The 20404-nt window shown below is 35.0% G+C and overlaps 1 protein-coding gene and 1 non-coding gene across 2 annotated transcripts in view; one reads left to right on the top strand and one right to left on the bottom strand.

Moving 5' to 3' along the window:
- Positions 1-20404, top strand: part of Slc4a4 (solute carrier family 4 member 4) — a 319583-nt gene that overhangs the window by 3639 nt on the left and 295540 nt on the right. The window lies entirely within an intron of this gene.
- Positions 1195-1266, bottom strand: Trnaa-agc (transfer RNA alanine (anticodon AGC)). Its single transcript has one exon. It is a non-coding gene; the product is annotated as a tRNA-Ala (tRNA).

Genomic DNA, 20404 nt, shown 5'->3' with positions numbered 1-20404 from the left:
TTCATTCCACTCAGCAGCAGCGCCTACTTGCCTTGACTTTATTTCAGATTCTGGAATGACGAGGGTGTTTTGCTAGTTAGTAAATATTTTTCAGTTTGTGTATACCAATATTAGCTCCAATCTTGAGAACTAATAGTGTTTTTTTTCATGTAGAATTCACACAAGAAACAGTTATATGAAATTAGGATATTAAAGGAAATAAATAACCACCAACTTATATTTTGGGTTTTTTTCTCCTTTGTGGATAATTGTGTTGAAAAAGGATTTTCTCAATTAACTTGAATTTCTATCTTAGAAACCTTAAAAAAAACTCTACATAAATATTATACTTTTGGGTTTTTTAAAAAAATAAAAATGATTAAAAATGCAAACTAAGAAGGGGATTACTATGTTTAAAACTGTTGTGTTCTGTAAGTGACACAACTAGAAAAGCTGCTCATAATGTCTTCGGTTGTTAGTTTCTTTACTTTTTTTAAACAATATTTTTTAGTTATAGATGGACACAATACTTTTATTTTGTTTATTTAGTTTTTTTATGTGGTGCTAGGGACAGAACCCAGTGTCTTAATCATGATAGGCACATGCTGTACGACTGAGCCACAACCCCAGCCAGTTTCTTTATGTTTTTGTTAATGTACTCACTGAATAATCTTCTCCTCTATACTATTTGCAAATAAGTACACTTGAGGGACCTGGGCTTCTGGGTTGGTTAATTCTAGCTTCAGCCTGGAGATCTAGCAGTCACTGATAGGATCTCGTAAAGCAATTATTTAACATATTCTTCAGTAAAAAATCTCCAAGCAGGCAAAATAGAGGGCAAAAAAGGGACATACATTAAAGAGGACTCACTTCACTCTTAGCAGATTTCTCAGTGTCTGCTTAATCTTAACACACATAAATTCTAATAGGATAGATAATAGGGTCTCTGCTCTCATAGTAAACAGTCATTGCAAAGTGGAAGACAGAAATGGGCTGATTTGGTAGATAGTTGGAAAACATTGAAAGAGCCATAGGACAGCTTGGTAGAAAGGGAAGAGTTAGACAAAGTACTGGAAACAGAAGTAAAGAACTAAAGTGGGGTGGTTAAGGACTATTTAGGTGTAGAACTGATAGCACTACTTTACTGTTTTCTCCCTTCCTTTCTCCTTTCTATTCTTCCTTCCTCCCTCCTTCCTATTTATTTATTTTTTATTTTTGGGGTGCTGGGGATTGAACCCAGGGCCTCGTACATGCTAGGCAAGCACTTTACCACTGAGCCACATCCCTAGCCCTAGTTTAAGTTTTTTTATTGAAATACATTCAGAAAATTGCAAATGTCATTAAGTCATCAGTAAACAGCTCAGTGATATACGTGAGTGAATATATCAATATAACCAGCACCAAGACCATGATGTTAAGCCATTGCCAGCATCAGAAGCCTCCTCTCCAATTCCCCTGCAAGTCATTAGTTCCCCCAAGGTAACTTCAGACTTCTGAGACTATCGGTTACTTTTATCTGTTACTGAACTTTCTATCAGTGAATCACATTGTATAAATTCTTGTATCCATCTTCTTTTGGTAAAGGAGACTCATCCTGTTTTTCTGTGAAGCAATGGTTTGAAGCAACCAGGAGGAGTCTCACAAAATTTATTCTTATTGCTCTATCTTGTTTCACCTTATGAGAATTCCACAATGTATTTATCCATTTCATTCTTGATGGACCTGTAGGTTGTTTCCAGATTTGGGCTGTTAGAAATTATGCTGCTGTGAACATTCTTGTGTATGTCTCTTAGTAAACATGTGAGAAGTTCAGTTGTGTGTGCTGTGCGTTGAACTGCTGCGTCAGTTTTAGTAGATGGCATCTTTATTCAAAGTTGGTACAAATTCACACTCCTATCAGCATTGTATAAAGAGTTTTGTCTGTCTCCTTAACAAACACTTGGTATTTTCTTTTTAATTTTAGCTATACTGGTATATGTATAGTTGTATCACATTCTTTTTTTCCTCTTTTATTGGTGCATCATAATGATACCTAACAGTGGGGCTCATTGTGCCATATTTGTGCATGTACTTGACATAATTGGATCAGCCTCCTTCCCTGGTACCTTCCCTTTCCTCTGCTTCTTCCTCTTCCTGATCTACTTGTTCTATCTACTCTGCTGATGCTGATTTTAACTTGCATTTTCATGTTACCATTTCAAATGTTTATTGGTTATACTCTTTGTGTAAGTCATTCAGGTTTTTTGCTCATAAAGTTTTTGTCCAATATTTTATCCCAAGTAAGGAAGGTTTTAATACCCAAGGAGTAATTTCTCTTGTTTATTTAGAAAACTCAGCTAACAGGCAAACTCATTCACCATTGCTTCCATCTAATAAGTGAGTAAAGAGATTAGAGACATTTGAACTTGTAACTGTCATAGTCTAGATCTATGAAACCCTGTCCTTTAAAAGTTGAAAATCTACAAAAAAGCTTTAACATAACTCAAAAAACAAAACAAAACAAAACAACAACAACAACAACAAAACCCAGACAATACGTCCTTGTGCTTAATACAAAAGTAGAGCATCTTGTAATGTTGTATGCACAATGACTGATGGAGATGTGCATTTGGAGGGTATGTGCGTTGAAGATCCAGCTCTTTTATTTTACTAGTTGATTTAAAAAAAAATCATCTGTATTTGTATTTTTCATTATTAAAATATTGGTAAAATCTAATTCACAAAGGAGTTACAAGGGACCAGTGGTGATCCTTATAAAACCTTGTTTATAACTGTAAACAGCTATACATATGGTAGTTATTATTATTGTTGGATTCTACACCATTCTTTTTTTCTTGGGTTGAATTGTGCCACCACTGAGAACAGTTCTTGGCATACTAGTAAATGTTCGTGGGTTGAATGAATGAACAACTCATTTAAGCATCTTTCTTAAAAGCTCTTAGTCGGAGTGACTCAAACTGTGTTTTCCATTTTTCCCTCCTAGGACTTGTACTTTTTTATTGCTAAAATTGAGTAGGGAACAGGGCTTATCAAACATTAGATTGAGAAATTGAGTCTAATAGCCAGCAGTTTGAGATCACCCATTTCACTATATAGTTCATATTAAATCTGTGCCCCCAAGTAACACACGCCAGACCTGGAGAACCCTTGAAAATGATTACACTGCTCTTCACTCCATAGGTGATCCCCCAAAGCCTACATGCTGAATATTTTTAGCTTCTATAATTAGAATTCTGGCCAACAAATTTCCAGAGTTAAAATGTTGTGGTGGGTTCTTCGGTGCTGATACCTTGGAAACCATGTTTCATCTAGAATTGAACTTTTAAGGATGAATAATAGCTGAAAACTGAAGCTCGAATAGAGCCTTTCCAGTTTAGGATGCATAAGGCATTTCTCAGATATGTTGATTATAATATGAAAATAAATGGGCAGCATACTCCGTTACAAACATTTGTTAGAGTCAACCATTTTAACCCTTTGAAAGGTCTGTTTCTCAGCTATTGGCTTGACTCTGTGATGCAGTTTTTCTTTATCTGAAAAATGATTAAATGGCATATTAATTTTATTTAAAAATTAAATAGAATTAAAATTTATATTATTTTTCTTTTGGAGATTTACATGGTGCTTTTTAAAACAATAACAACTATTCTTGCAAAACCAGACTTGTGGTAAAAGGAACTTGGATTTTTATGTGGAAATCTAATTAGATTTTCTTACCCAAAGACTGATATCTTTTTTTTTTGTATTTGAGCTGTTTATGTATTTATTTACTTATAGAGCTGGTGGTTAATTTTCTCTCATCATTTGAGTACAACTATTTTGTGGTATCCAGGGACTGAACATGTTCCTTCAGGATAACATGTCAGACAACATGGTAGAAGGTCATTTATGTTTTAGGTAGTGTACCTCTTGTGGGCTTGACCCAAATGTAGCTGATGTAGTGGAAAATGGAATCATCTGGTATAGCAGACAGGCTTTGTTTTCTGTTACAGACATAATGCTATGGAAAATTGAAATAAATACAAAGGGCAATTATGGTGAGTCTTGTTAGACTACTATTTTTAAAATAGTGACTTTCAGAAAAACCTCATCTTTTGTTCTGGGTGATTACATTCCTTCAAGAAGTTAAACTGGGTCATTTAAAAACAAATGCACCCAGGCATGTCTGGATATTGCTTTATTTAAGGCTAGAAACGAGGCTTCTCATTTTGGTGTCCATTCAGCCCATAAGACTTAAAAAAAATGGTATTATGGATTTAGGGAAAGATAATTGTTGAAAGAGTAGGATCATATCAATTATAGTATCGGAACTGATATCAAAAAGGAACAGGATTAGCTCTTTCATTTCTTGTGCTCTTCAGCATGGAAATCTGTTGTTTATAAGGCCTTTTGGAATATAACTAGTGTACCTAAATCAGGGTTTTGCACCCTCCATCCCAGATGAACTGAGAATGAAGTCCTGAAACTGTTACTTGGTGAAGCATGCAAGGGCTCAGGGAGGCTATCAGTTGGATTGAAAGTTTAATGGAACCTTGAGTGTTGATGCCTACACCTCTGAGACCCTTCTGTCATGTGTGGCATAACTGCAGCTGCAGCAGGACATCGCAGCTGAACTGCTCTGCAAATTCCTTCATTCCTTTGACCTCTGGAGACTGTGTCCTTAGGAATGTGAGATGAGCATTCATGATGTTAGCAGAGAATAGGGCCTCATGGTAGGGAGTTTGCTAAAGTACTGATTACAATCGCCTTTAGAAAATTGCTGAGCATTAACAGATTAAGCAGAAACACACAGCTCACACGTTTGCACTTTTACAAGTTGAGCTTCTTTGCCAGGGAAAGGAGAGAAGGCGGATAGGAAATGTCTCAAACGATTTAGATAAATGAGATCAGATAATTTCCCTTGAAAAATGCATTAAGAAATGAAACAAAAGCATTCGTCCAAAAACATCAGAAGAAAATATAGTTCAAGCACTGAAATGTTTTTGCTGCCAAAACTTTAGGCAGTGAATTCCGTACTGTAATTGATCACTTTAGTGCTTACTGCTTTGCGCTGCCCTTTAACTATTTCACGTGTTTATGTTGGCCTCCTGTACTGTGTGGGTCCTCAGTTTTCGTGAGCTTCTCTTTTGTGGTCTTCACAGTGGCCAGCATATTCTATAGCACAAAATACTTAATGGAATGATATGTAGTCACTTTAAAAATCATGACAGACCAATCAGAGATGCCCATTTATCTCACCCAGCTTTATCTTAACTTGACTTCTTCTGGCTGTGATCCCCTGGTGTGGTAGCTGTGGATCATTGCTCTCAGGACTTTCAAACATTTCTTGTGAAATTTGATGTAATGAAGTTTAGAATCCAGTAACTTTTGGGAGGAACTTTGTTATTAGAGTTTGTGGTATGTTAGAGTTCCCTAGATAAATTAACCTATTTTGATATGACTGTATTTTACTTGTTCTCAAAATTGGACATAATTGTACTTAATTTATTTACTTAAGACTAAAAATGAGTTGGTAGCAGTTTTTTAAAGAAATCTATTTTTGAAATAGCTATAGATTCACAGGAAATAGTAAAAATATAGTGTAGAGTTTTTTTCATACCCTTTACCCAGCTTCCCCCAATGGATAGCACTTTTAAGATTCCTAAAAGGCTTTACCTAAAAAGATTTATATACATTATACAATTATATAGATTTATATAGATTATATATTTTATGTTATCTCTGAAGAAATACTTGTACTTATTCATTAATCACTAAGTACATATATAAACATACTTACATAACCCGTGATTCATATATGTATGTATATGTACATATGTGTATGCATATTTATATATGTATATATATGAAACAATGATTTAAAGACTGTAGAATTAGACTTTCCTACTGTTTGTGTCATTTGAAAAGTTGCTCATGTGGAAGGCAAAGAGGAGTCATTCACTTTGGTCATTTACCAAATTCACAAAGATGTGAATTTGGTGTTGCTGCATGCAAATTATTATTAACATTTTTTAGTTGCCAATGAATCTTTAATTAATTAATATGTGGTGCTGAGGACCAAACCCAGGGCCTCACATATGCCAGGCAAGTGCTCTACCACTGAGTCACAACTCTAGCCCCTTATTTTTTATATTGATCATATTGAACTAGGGGTTTTAAATCCAGATGTTGTTCCCATAAAGTCATTGGAAGACATGCTACAAATATTATTGAGTGAGGGAACTCTTTTATAGTACAGATGTTAGTGTACAGTGATAATAATGGATTTTATATACAGTTGAGAGAATATTGTCATATGATATATCTCTGTTAGGTGTATATTAATTTGCCTAACAAAATATATGTGAATATATGATATATTGAGATATTTTAGAATAGGTGATTTATATATTAATATGTAATAATATTTTCAATGACATTTAAATGTTTCATTGATGTATATTACACTCAAACACATTGTTGAGTTCAATTATATTTCTTAATAGGGGTTTTTAAAGGCTATGAGTATATTTGTCCAGGAGTTTGAACTTTAAGTTCAGGTTTGTCTAGGTGTTTGAACCTTGAAAGTTTGGGCCTGCACCTCAAGATAGACATAATTGGAAAGATCTTGAAAAGCCCACTGCACATCATAAATATAGAGGAGATTTTTTTTTTGTAGAATAATAGAGAGCCATGTGAATGCTTATGGTCTTGAACAAGGATGTCTGAAATCTGAAGGGAGATTCACTGAAGCCTACAATATCATGAACATTTCCTGCGGATCCAAGAATGTCAGAACAAGGAATACCACTTATAACTGAGAGAATTAGGTTTAGCATAAATAGAAAAGTTTACATAGTTGGTATTTATTTGAGCTGCTTTTCACCCTGAGAAGAGAAATTGGCTTCTTCAACAGATGGTCCAGAGTAAATCTTTAGGTGAATTACATATTTATACAATTTAAAAAAGAAGATGGACATATTTGATAAATAGACTTAATCTTTTGGTTGCTGTTCTCTCTTTATCTGGGTCTTTTTACACAGGGTTATTCTCTTTTCACAGAGCATTGTTCAAGTCATTTATTGTTTGGTAGAGAATTTCCTGTCAATTGATATTGCTATCAGATGTCACTGAATATTGGTCTAGAAGATTGTGAGTCTGACCCCACATGACAGTTCCTGAAGAGGTTACTTGCTCCAGTAAGTCTTATCTCAGCTCTTGACCTTGACCAGCTCCACTAGTGAATATGCATAATTACCCTTGAGGGTAATTAAATGAGCACTTAAACCACCTTGTGAAATTTCTCTGAATCAAGTCCACCTGGGTACTGATAAAGTGAGATCGGATATTATTTCTGGATTGAAACCAGTACTTTTGTTTCTGGGTTCATTTGAGATAATCCTGCTAATCTGAAATGTCTTGTTTTTCAGAAAAATGAAATGTTTTATTTGGTACAGGTTTAAAAATCATTGTGTTGTATAACGTTCTCCCATGTAATACTATGTTCACAAATTAAACAGAAGGCTTGGAAAGTCCAGTGCTATATATTCCCATTTGGCCTGCAGCTTTTGCTTCTGTGATGGATGGACTCAGCATATGAGCAATATAGTGTCTTTTATATAAAAACCAGAGTAGCAGAAAAAAGATTAGAGCATGTGGTCAGGCTTCAAACAGTTTGCTGCTTGAGTTAGAATCTGGAGGAATAACGTCTTCATCTTGTGTACAAAGTGAAGGATTCACTTCTAAGGTGGTTGTCTACGGATATGGGATCTAATGGAACCCTGTGGTTCAGGGTTCAGTGAGGGATGATGTGAGTGCCTGCTCTGGGGCTGTTGGTACCAGGAAGAATCTGTGGAATTAAAGAAGGGGAAATCATATTTTGAGGAGCCTGATTATGGGAAATTGTGAACTTGTCTGCTTAAATTGCAGGAGTGGGATGTTTATTTGCAATGAAGGATGAAGTATTTGCTTTAGTAGAATTTTCTGATTATTGAAACTTACCTAATTAAGTGTCCAAACTAAAATTCTCTTAAAACATTTTTGATGTACATCATTTCAAAATGAATTGCACACACTCATCTCCTGTCTTAATGACATATTGGGTGTAATTTTTTCTTTTGTTCATCTGTCTTGATCTTTATTACATATTCAGAGAGGATCTCAGGGCTGAAGATGCATGATGCTGTTTTCACTGTACATGTCCCATATTGTTATGCCTTAATCACTGTAAACACAGCAATGACACCCTCTTTACAACACAAACGATAAACAAAAGAGTGGATAAATGTATCCTGGGCAGGAATGTGGCATTTTAAGTGGTCCATGCCATCAATCAAGATGCCTGAGTAGAAGGCCATGAAAGGATGGGTATTGAGTACAGCTGATAGACCCCAGGCACATGTGAGGGACTGAGAAGGTTGTTGGGATCCATCGGTCATGCAGCAAATTTGTTATTGTTACTAAGACCTCTTTGTAGCCCCAGGCTTTTGAGGCCTGTCAGAGTTGTTTTCTGACTCCTCAGTGGGTGTTGGTGTTTCCCTGGTTAAGAGCATGGACCATGAAGGTAGAGGGTCTGGGCTTGAATCCTGCTCTTATCACTCACTGACTTAGGCTGGTTTCTCTGTGAAGTGCTTTCTGAGATTGTACAGGAAGTTTATTGGGACTTGTGTGGAGGAACAATACCAGTGGAGAAGTGAAGAAAGTTGGATTGGGCCCAGAGAAAGGGGAATGTGAGACAATAGCAATTGAGACCTCAGTTGATCCCACCAGGTGCTCTGGAGCTGGGGGAGATCCTTGAGTTGCCCCACCTATACCCCACATCAAACAGTGTGGGCTGCCTTTGGCCAGGGTGTGTGACCTCAGGTCAGATGACTCTTTGACTAAGGTAATTTATAGAGTAAGTCTGAGCTCAGCCAGAATGCATACCATCCAGGGAAGCACCTGAGTTCTGGAGGGGAGATCAGGGCAACACTGCACAGCATCCAGATATGTAGTGCCTCGTGACTGGTGACTGTGGGCCTCAGTTCTCCATCCGAACCTGCCTCATTTAATTCCTAGGACTTTAGTAAGTGAAGCAGCTAATGCTTAGAAAAATGCAGAGTACATAGTGTGTGTAAGTTAGGTGTTAGTTTTTAAGACCATACCAGACTTTATCACTCCTGCCTTTCCCTTATAATGTGGCTCTTTTATAAGTTTGAAAGCTAATGCTCTCATTGTTATTTTTTTTCTGATTTTCTTTATAAGAGCAAAACACCTGATATCTTATTAACAAGAAATAATGTATTATGTGTTTTAATACTATTTACATTTCTATTTTTTAAATAAATTTTTAATATATTTATTTTATTTGTTTGTTTATTTTTTATGTGGTGCTGAGGATCGAAGCCCAGGGCCTTGTAAGTGCTAGGCAAGTGCTCTACCGCTGAGCCACAACCCCAACCCCTACATTTTTAATTTTTACTGGAAAGATGCACAAGGAATAATAAAAAATTACTGATGATGAAAGTTGAAGGAGGATTTAGAATGGGATCTTTGGGGATGTGTGTGTGTGTGTGTGTGTGTGTGTGTGTGTGTGTATGAGTTCTTAGTCTCTCAAAGAAATATAGATAGTAACTCCCCAGCTGACATGGAGTCAGTCCATTTGCTGCTGTTGAGCTGAGCTGAGGCTCCATGAAAGGAACTCCTCGCCAGGTTGTGGAGTCCAGGGACAAAGGTCTTTATAGTCTTGGTCTGTGCCTTACCTACCTCTCTAGTTCTTGATCTAAACATGACCACATAAAATCAATAAAGACAACATTGTCACTTAATTAAATTGCTTCTCTTCTTAAACATTCAAGAATAATTCTTTTCAATGTTTCAGTATTTAACTTCCATAAATATAAAGCAGATCACCTGGAGTGTTTTGGAAATTTGGTTTTGATTCAAAGTAATGTTCTCATGGAGGTTCAGCCTCTGCCAATTCATTTCTTATTCACTTGAGGACATGGCTAATTTCCTTGGACAACTTTTGTCTCCTTCATATTTGAATGGGTGCAAAATGCTTTATTTGAAATAACTTCTTCCCAATAAGGTAAGCATATTTGTTTTTAAAGGACTATTTAATTGTACTGTTTCCATTAGAGATAGTTAAGAAACATGTTAAAAGCATTTTATAAGAGTGCATATTCCTGATGTTTGTACCAATATCCATTATTGGCACACTCTAGCCAGCAGAGTGGAAGAAGTAATGACACCTCCTCTGAAAGATTTTTTTAAAAGGCCTTCCTTGAATACATTTTTCTCCTTAGTTTTAATTTCATTTACTTGTGCTTAATTTCTTTTAAAGAAATGAGCATGTTAGAACTGAATCATGAAAAATATTGTATCTTCATATTTATTATACAACAATATTTAGAAGATGAGGATTGTATTAAACATCAAACTGAGTCAATGAGAAATTTTATCTTAGCTTAACCCTCTTTGACATTTACTCTATTTTTGAGTTGAGTAGTCTTGTGGATTCTGTGCAGAATTCCGTAGTCATGTAAGTCAGGAATCTAATGGAAATCTTACTTGAGCATCCAGCAATTTTTTTTTTCCTATTGAGAATAGGAATGTCTAACACATTTGAGATTTCTCTTCCACATTTGATTGGGGAGAGGGCTTGGGAGGAGTAAAATATTGAAGATTCACCAAGAGATGTGTAAAAATGTATTCATGTTTAAGTATGATGAGTGGTAAAAACTCATCATTCATCATGTAACAAAACCTTTCTAAAAGCAAAGACGACTTTTAAAGTTTCATATTGGGGATTAGAATAATAAACCCTCTTTTTAGAAAAATGTTGACTCTGATCTGATGGGAAACAAGTCCATGTCCAAGAAGATTATGTCAGGATACCTTTTAATTCTCAAAAACACGTAATTATGACATTTGTATAGATGATCTTTCACTGTGTAGGAAGTATGAAATAAAAACTAGTATTTCGGACAGAGTTATTTATTGTCTTCAAAATGAACATAGGAGAGAATGATTTCTACTCTGTATCTAATCCCAGGTGGACCATAGTTACAGCTTTGCATTGGGTTTGCCTAATGCCTTTATTTTTTCTTTCCTTCCATCCTTCCATCCTTCCATTCTCCTGTCCTTCCTTCCTTCCTTTTCTTCCTTCCATGAATGCAAGTGGGTTTTTATATGGCCTTTAGTTATACTTGGTAAGAAAAAATTCTTAATCTTAGGCCATAGTTATGAGTTAAAATAAATATATGCAAAATAGAATATATTACAGATATGAAAAATTTGTCTATTCAAGCATTTTTTATGTTTATGAGTAGCTTGTTACTTTTGTTTAGAGTATAAAGTGTAATTAGTTCTTAGATTGTTCATTTAAACTTGTACATGTTAAGCAGGCATGGACACATAAAATAATGTTTGCTTAAATATAAACTGGATTTTAACTACTTAGAAAGTTGTACGAATGAAGTGTTTAGTAAAGTCGCTGTTTATTATATAACTTAAATAATAGGCAGAAGAGGAAGGGCAACTAATATGCAAACTCTATATTAATTCCAGAAAAACCACATTATTAGAATTTATATTTTCTGGGTTGAGGCTGTAGCTCAGTGGTAGAGTGCCTGCCTCGCATGTGTGAGGCACTGGATTCCATCCTCAGCACCACATAAAAATAAATAAATAAAGATATTGTGTTCATCTACAACTAAAAAAAAAATAAAAAAAATAATTTTCATTTTCTTCAAAAATCAAACACTAGTGTTTTACCCACAGGACCCTTAAAGATTGACCAAAAGTGAAGGAGAGTCCCATATGGGTGTGGGCTATTTGGTCTAATGGTCTAAATGAAATGGAAAAAGAAAATATGGACTTATACTAATGGTTCAGTTTCCAACAATAAACCTGGTGAGTTCACTTTAAATGTGGTTTGCTGAAAATTGATGGTGATTTTTAGCACTTAGCATCTTATCTTCAAAGCACTTTCCAAATATTGAATAATTAATTGCCACAACCCCCATGTGGGGTTAGAATAGCAGGCATGTCTTTCAGTGTACCAGGAAACCATTATGGCAGAACCTGGAAATGCTGATTTTTATTTTTAGAGGTGTCTTTGCTTTCCAAGGTGACCTGCTCTTTCAGTGTTGTCCTGGTTTCCAATCACAGGGTCAGGGGAAAAGTAACCAAGGATGTTGAAATCTTGAAAATTTTCTTTTCTTCTTGTTTCCAGATGGATTTCACTTTCATCTCACTTTTGCCTGCTCATCATTTTGAAATGCTAGTTTTTTTAAAAATTGGAATAGAGAATATTGGTAAATATAGTATTTGCAATTAGTATAGATTCTTCTTACCTGTTAGATCCAGAATTTGGGAAACTTTGTAGAACTATGAAGAACAACTCTAAGTGACCAAAAGTCACATTTCAGAAATGCCTTTAATAAATTAAAGAAACAAATCTTTCAAAAAGTAGTGTTTGTAGCTCTAACTTAATCTTGGAGTCTGAGGAACAATGAATGTAGACTGTATGTATGTTTAATAGCGTATGACAGATGATTTGAGCTATATGGCATATATCGATGATGAACTTATATTAAACAATTAGATAACAAGAAAGGCTATGAAAGAGATTAATTTATTTTTATTTAGAAATTTAAAATTGACACATAATAATTATAAATACTTATGGGGCATAGAATGATATTTCAATACATGTATACAGTATGTAATGATCAGATCAGGGTAATGGGCATGTCCAACACCTCACTCATTTTTTTTGTGTTGAGAAAATTAAAAATCCTCTTTATTACCTATATTGAAATATACAGTTAATTCTTGTCAACTGCAGTTACTCTACTGTGCTATAGAACATTAGAAGTTATCCTTCCTATCCAACTGCACCCTGTATTCATTAACCATAGAATAAAGCAACCAGATGTAACACTGGAGTTGATACACGTTAAAGGAGTTTGAGAAGAGAGGCCATAAGTGCAGGCCAAGGGTCTCGAGGAAGGCAGGAGGGTCAGAATTTACAAGATGAGCAGTGACTGTGTCCTACCAGACAGTACCTACATTAGCCAGACTCATGCCTGGCTTGTTTGTGTTGCCAGCGTCAGGATGTCTACTGATTAGCTCTCTGGAGAGATTCAGAGTGAAGTCACTGTGGCAGACTCCGAAGGCCATCCATCCCTCAGGTTCTCAGCCTTTGAAACAGAAAAGAGCCAGGACCTTACTTTGAGAGCAGTTAATCCCTTTATGCTTTGAGTAGCTCACCAGATAACAAAGAGAATGCTGTGGTAATTATTTCAAATGAATGCTGAATTTCTTTGAGTATGATTAACACCTTTGAAGGCAGAGCAGAATTAGACTTCTTTGTCATTTTAAGGAGGTGAAGTCCTAGAAATCATAGAAATGTTGGCTCACACTTGTTTACTGAACATAGGCATAGGTTATTAATCTTCAGGTCTTGGGGCTCACAACTGGGCTTCAGGGAGGCCCACGAACCCCTAGATAATACACACAGACACACACAAACACCTTTACATGCACACACACTCTGTGTCCATTGTCTGGAGTATATATATATATATACACACACACACACATATATCCATATGGATATTTATATATACATATGTATCTCATATATGTACATATTGCATATATGTGGAATGCAGGCAAAGTATTCTTGATATTGCTAAATCTTTGACATATATAAAACATTTAATGTTTAATATGGACTACTGTCCCTTAAGAATGTTTATGTAATATCCTTCAAGTAGTAAAATAAAATATCAGCAGGAAATGAAAACCTATCAGCTCCAGGACATCACCTCTAAAAAAATCTAATATTATCGGAAAGATCAGAAAAGTGCAATGATGCAGTCAAACTGCAAACATGGCTATTTAACCACAGTACATTAAATTTGGAAAGGTAACAATCAGGTTTATCTCAACTACAATCAGTCACGAGACTTTCTTACTATCAGATCTGAAGAAGGTGTGTGTGCATTTGTAATTTAGCCAGCTTTTAGATGTGAGGTCCTTTGATGACATATTTGTGGAAAATTGCTCACTGATTTTTGATAGAATTCATCATATAGGAGGTAGAAATATTCTTTGACTCCTACTGTGCTTTCTATAAAGCAATATAGCTGTTGTCCTAAAAAATGGTATCATTTTATTTTTATAAATAAGATTATGTTTTTTGAGAAATTTTACAAAAGATCAAGACTATAATTCATTAGGCTTCCAGAAACTTGATAAGTATAGGAGTACTTCAGTAGAAGAGAACCAGTAGATATGCAAAACAAGAAGCCTAAAAAGTTAGGCTTAGGACTTTTCTTGAAGTTCATGGTTGGTCTTTAGGGTATGGAAGTTCAATAGTACTATGAAATTATATTTTAATTATACTCATATATCCATTTTTTTTACCTTGTGGTTAGAATACACAGCTTTCATTAGATTTTCAAAAGTTCTGTGGCTCCCCAAGGTTAAGAATCATTAACTTATAATGACTGAACCTTACTTAGGCTTTTCTAAAAAGAAGCCTACAATTTAGAGAATTTTGATCAATTTCAGAAATCTGAAGACTGGTTATTGCAAATAAATAAAACGGAGTTCAGAAGTGTTTAGAGCTGGGTGAATTGCTTGGTAAAAATATTTAGACTTGGATGGGAGGAAGAGACAAACTCTAGATAGGGCAGAGGGGTGGGAGGGGAAGGGAGTTGTCAGGGGTTAGCAATGATGGTGGAATGTGATGGACATCATTATCCAAAGTACATGTATGAAGACATGAATTGGTATGAATATACTTTATATAAAACCAGAGATATGAAAAATTGTGCTCTATATGTGTAATGTAAATTGTAATGCATTCTGCTGTCACATTTAAAAAATCAATAAAAAATTAAAAAATATTTAGTCTTGGCATATGTATTAGAAGATAAACAAGGAAGATTGAGATCCTTGGATTGAATAAATGGCTTGAGATTTATATACAATCCATGAATCTCATTGAAATCAGAGGTTGAACCATTTCACCCATGAAGTTCTCATTTATTTTGATTATTACTAAAAAAGATAGGTTTTTGATTCTGATTGATTTGGTTTTTATATTTATTATATAGTTATCTATCAGAGACACATCATGTAGTGGTTCAGTATTTGGGCTCTGGCATGGGACTGGATGATCATCATAGCTTTGCCACTTAATGATTGTGGTCTTGGACAATTCATTTGACATCCCTGTGTCCCTCATCTGTAAAATCAGCATAACAATAATACTGATTTCTTCAGGTACTTGTGGGAAATCAAATGCTGTAGTATATGTTAAGAACAGTACCTGTTTGTGGTAAGGCCTTGATAATTTGATATTTATCTTTACTTCTGGAGTGAGGCCTGCTAATAAGACAGGTAAGATTCTGGGGTCTGAAAGGACAGTAAAAGAAATGAGGTGTTGGCTGTATTCCAAACCCTCTGGTCCCTCACGTAAATGAGAATTGATAGTTGATAATATTGACACTAGTGTGAAGTCTCATGGAGATGTTTTATTTGATTTAGTATATCTAGACACACAGGCTTCCAGAATATTCCTAAGTTAATTAATTCAGAATTATAAATATTAAAAATACCTGTAACCACATGTAAGGATAAATTTATAAGATGTGCTTCCTTTACTTAAAGGAAGTTATGTCTACCAGTATAATCCCTATCGTATTTAAAATGAAATATCCCTTTTCATAATTTTGTGGGTATTTTAACTTTCTTTTGTTCACCTAAAAACTAAATGAAGGTCCCTGACTGTGAAATACATTTTAAAATATTGAAATCAGATCATCTGGTGAATAAGCTGAGATGATCATCTTTGTGTAGTGGTAAAAGAAGCTTTGGAGTGGGAAAGATGCAAAATTGCTCCTCACGTCTTCCTCCATTCTGACTTCACGGTTTTCCAAGCAACTTTGTATTTCTAAGAATTTTTTGAAGGCTTAGTTTCTTTATGTAGAAAAAAATTAGTGTTTGATTTCTATTTTTCTTTTCTCTTTATATATGTTTGTGTTTAAGAAATTTTTAGAAGGCTTCTCTCTTGAGAAATTAAGATAATATAACAATTTTTACAGATCTCCAGATATATTGTTGGCTGGTCATATTTCTAGAATTAGAAAAATTATTAGAAATAAAATGTGATCTTGCATGGTTTATCATACTGCATTAAAAGGAATGTAACGTAGTGTGAGGAAATAAGCTTGATTTTTACGTATATACTGAAATCTCATTTAATGATTTATCGATTACATTTTTTCCTATTGTCTTTTCTTTCATTATTATCATTTGAACTCTTCCATTTTAAATCACCTTCCTGTTTAGGATTGTATGGAAAGCACATAATTTAATTAAGTTGGGATGCCTGATTCAGTTTCCTAGGCCATTTGTACTATTTTCAAGGACCCTAGATGGCATTCATATGACTGTCAATTGAATATAAGATAATCTGTGAGCCATGACCAAAGGATTGATAGAAGATGAATATTTCTTCATTTTTTTCTTGTTTCCAGACTTGAAATTGGCTGGCAATTATTTGGCATATTTGGTTATGGAAATGACTTTAGTTCTACCAGAAACCTCTGATCCTTGGAATGTGTTCTTTATGTAATGCTAAAACTCCTTGGATAGTCCATATCAAACTTTCTTGCCTTTGTATTTGGCGTGATCAGAATAAGTATGGCCTAAGTTGTTTTACATGACATGGACATTTATTTTTAAATACTCAATATAATAAAGAGCATCAAAAGGCCTCTCTGTGTGTTTTTGAACAAGGTATGTCATGCTTTTAACTTTTGAAATTAATAGTGGCATTTTTATTTAATAGTCATCTATTGTTTTGAGCAGTCTGTTAGTGCCTTAGAAAACAGAAGCTTAGCCCATGCTCACCCTGATATCTAACAGCCGATTACAGAGACAATTGAGATGCATTTAGCAAACAGAATACTAAAGGATGTTCTAAGAAAGATTCAAGACAGTAGAGAGTAAGTGAAGTTGACAGGTGCTAAGGCAGTTGAAACATTTCTTTTTTTTTCCTTCTCTCTTCTTTTGAGCACAATACTTAGATCACATAGTTTCGGATAATAAAGATATGTTGTAGAATATCGTTACTAATAAGCTCTATGTAGTGCATTTTGGATATTTGCATTTTATCCTTGTATCTTTTTTCAGAATATTAAAGTATTTCAGCCTGTAGTACTTCTCTGAAGTTACGTATTATACAGACTCAACTTGCTTAATCTCTGATTTTCAGACACTTTTTCCCCTCCTAAGTATTGTGAGAAGCCATAATAGATTTAGCTTTAAAAGACAGTTGACTCTCCTATTAGTTAGTTATGCCAAACAAAGCTGTCTTTAGTAATGAGAAATAATTATGGATGCCTGGATAATAGGAAAAATAAATTATGATTTGTTCTTATATCAGCTATTATTTATAGCTTTCAGTGTTCTATTTGATCTCATTTTTATTTTTTATTTATTTTTTATTTTATTTTTATTGGTTGTTCAAAACATTACAAAGCTCATGACATATCATCTTCCATACATTTGATTCAAGTGGGTTATGAACTCCCATTTTTTACCCCAAATACAAGTTGCAGAATCACATCGGTTACACATCCACATTTTTACATAATACCATATTAGTGATTGTTGTATTCTGCTACCTTTGATTATTATTATTTTACTACTATTTTGTTTTGTGTTTTCTGGAGGGCTCTTCTGTTGTTTTCTGTGATCTATGTGATCAGTGTTTGACTATGAAAGTCTCTGAGACTTGACCATTTGTCCATTCCCTCTGGGAACTCAGTGACAGTGTTTTATCTCCATTTCTGTTTCCTTCTCATCTTAGCTACCTGTCTCACGTTTTCCAGCAATACATGAATGTTTCTGGTGTTCTTTGTAACTACCAATGTGGGGCCCACTCTAGTGCCCATTTGAGCACACCTGGGTGCTCATATGATCTTACCTGGGTACAGCCCAGATCATACCTGGGTGCTGGCCTGAGCATGACTAGTATTCTGGGGAAGGTGCCATTGATTGCTTCCTTTGGGTAGTTTTCTAGTTAGTAAACACGTTATAGTTAGCATTATCTTTCTTGTTGGCTGTTGAATAGTTATTTTCTGATTTAAGAGGCAGCCATGGTATTTACAGAGTCACTGTCAGAAGAAGAAATGACTTAAACATATTCAGTAAATAGAGCCAAAGTGACAGTTGCCAGAAATGGTGATGAAGTTGAGTCATCTTTGAGCAAGTTTAGTTTGTGGTCAGTGTACTGTGTTAAAACAAGTGATCATTGGTAATATTTTGAGAAATGTTTTCTTGTGGGTTTTTTTTTTCCTCACAAAAGAATGTATTGTGATTTTACTGTCTTCCCCCATCCGTGTCTCCATTCCTCACCCTCAACTCAAGTAAAATCCTAGAGAAATTAGCCAACTAAGGAGAAGGCTTTTTTTTCTTGCCAGAGTGAATACTATGTAGAGAAAAATACTGGAATAAATATTTCTGTAAACCTTAAAAATGTTTATTTATTTCTTTGGGGTGTGAAACTATGCATAATTATCTGTTTATGAGTTTGTCCCTCAGTAGCCTATAATCTCTTCAATGAAGTGGTTTTATCTTATTCATTTTTATATCAATAGCCTTTGGCACGGACTGAAATTCAGTAGGTAATCAATAAAAAACTGTCCAAGTGAGCTGAACTGGTGCTATGTAGCTGCAGTTATAAAGATGAAAAGAATGAAAGGTGGTAGAGAAACAGTATTTGATACTGAGTTCCAAAGGATTGGCTGAAAAGTCTGAACAGACTTCAAACTAAAATATGACAAAGAAAACTCACATTCAGAATTTTTAAAAAATAATTTATCTTGGGAACATTTATTCATATGAACATCCATGTGGGTTTCAGATTGCTTTCAAATAATATCTTTGCATTCCAGGGTGACTACATCATATATTTTCCCCACAAAATCACCTTCACAAGAGTGTTAATCTTTTTATAATTACTTTCTCTCTTTCTCTTTGCTTACTCCTATAGATTTTGAGCTTTGACTGTAATTTTGAAAAATTATCATTTATTTGCTTTTAACAATATAAAAACAGTGATTCTACTATGATTCTATACACCGGTAAAAATTTAGATCTGTCATTACCATGCTTTATTTAAAGTGCAGAAGTTTTTATATATCATTTCTGAAACTCCCAACAATGTGCAAAATTGAACCACCGTGATGGTAAATGATAGTTTATACCATTTCTGAGATTCTTTTTCCAGGGGGAATAGAGATACATTTTGAGTCTATAATGTAAAACACTAGCAATACATCACTGTCCATATTATTCAGAATATTCCAGTAATTGGCATTGACCTTAATGTTGCTACATTCTGAAGTCTTAAAACATGTGAGTATGTTTTGCACAACTTTCTGAGGCATGTGAACATGAACCCCAAGAGCGGGAGCCCTGCCCTTTTGGGGCAGACTGATTTTCATAGATTTCCTATTGCTAAAAAGGTGGAACATTTTGGCAATTTAAGGTCATGTTCCCCATAAGCTGAAAATAAATGCATATTAGTAATAGTATCACTTAAATTTATCTGTTAATTGTTTTTATTTTATGTGAAGGGCTATAAGTACTTCATGGGTTTTAAAGACCCACATAGCATTCTTGGGCCTGAGGTTGTGCAAAAGTAGTTTTGTCTCTTACAGCTGAGGAAACAAACACAAAGAAACTAGGGACTTATTCGGGGTTACCTGTGTCAGGGGTTGTAAGATTTATAGCCAAATGCATGAATTTGAAGATTGCAGTGCTACATTACCAAGGAAGTCAGCCAACTGTCAGGACGTCTCTGTTGGCCCTTTATGGAGACAACTTAGATGCCATCTAAGAAAATCTCACCTTCCAACCTTTGATTGCACAAGTGTATCTGTCCTCAAAGGGTCAGTCTGGCTTTCTGTCTTCCATCTGCCATAATACATTCAGTCTAATTTCAACTTCTCCCTGAAATTTCGAGGTCCATAATCTCTATTGTTAGTATTTTGGATTAGGAATCCATTGGCTTTTCCCCTAATGGCCTATGTGCTGTGCTTGGGTTTCTCACTTGATTACACGCAGAGTTAGTTTTAACGTAGTCACCACTACATTCTTCTCAGGATCAGGACTGAATCTAGGCAGAATTGTGTCTGGCTGGGAGAGCAGCAAGGAAGAGGCCTAAAGCTCAGGCAAGCTCAGGTGGGGTCTGACCTTGCTTAGAGGAGAGGGTGAATATCAGGGCTGACCAGAAATGAGTGAGAAAAATAGGAAGTCACTTGAGCCAGAGTTGGGACCACAGAGTGGAGCCATATTGAGATTAGAGAATCATGAATGTGAAAGTATGTGGCAGAGTTGAGACTAGATAAGTGAGTTGGTGGTGGGTTTTGTCTAA

The sequence above is a fragment of the Urocitellus parryii genome, chromosome 10 (genome assembly GCF_045843805.1).
Source record: "Urocitellus parryii isolate mUroPar1 chromosome 10, mUroPar1.hap1, whole genome shotgun sequence".
NCBI lineage: Eukaryota > Metazoa > Chordata > Mammalia > Rodentia > Sciuridae > Urocitellus > Urocitellus parryii.
This window is presented reverse-complemented; position numbering and strand designations above follow the sequence as displayed.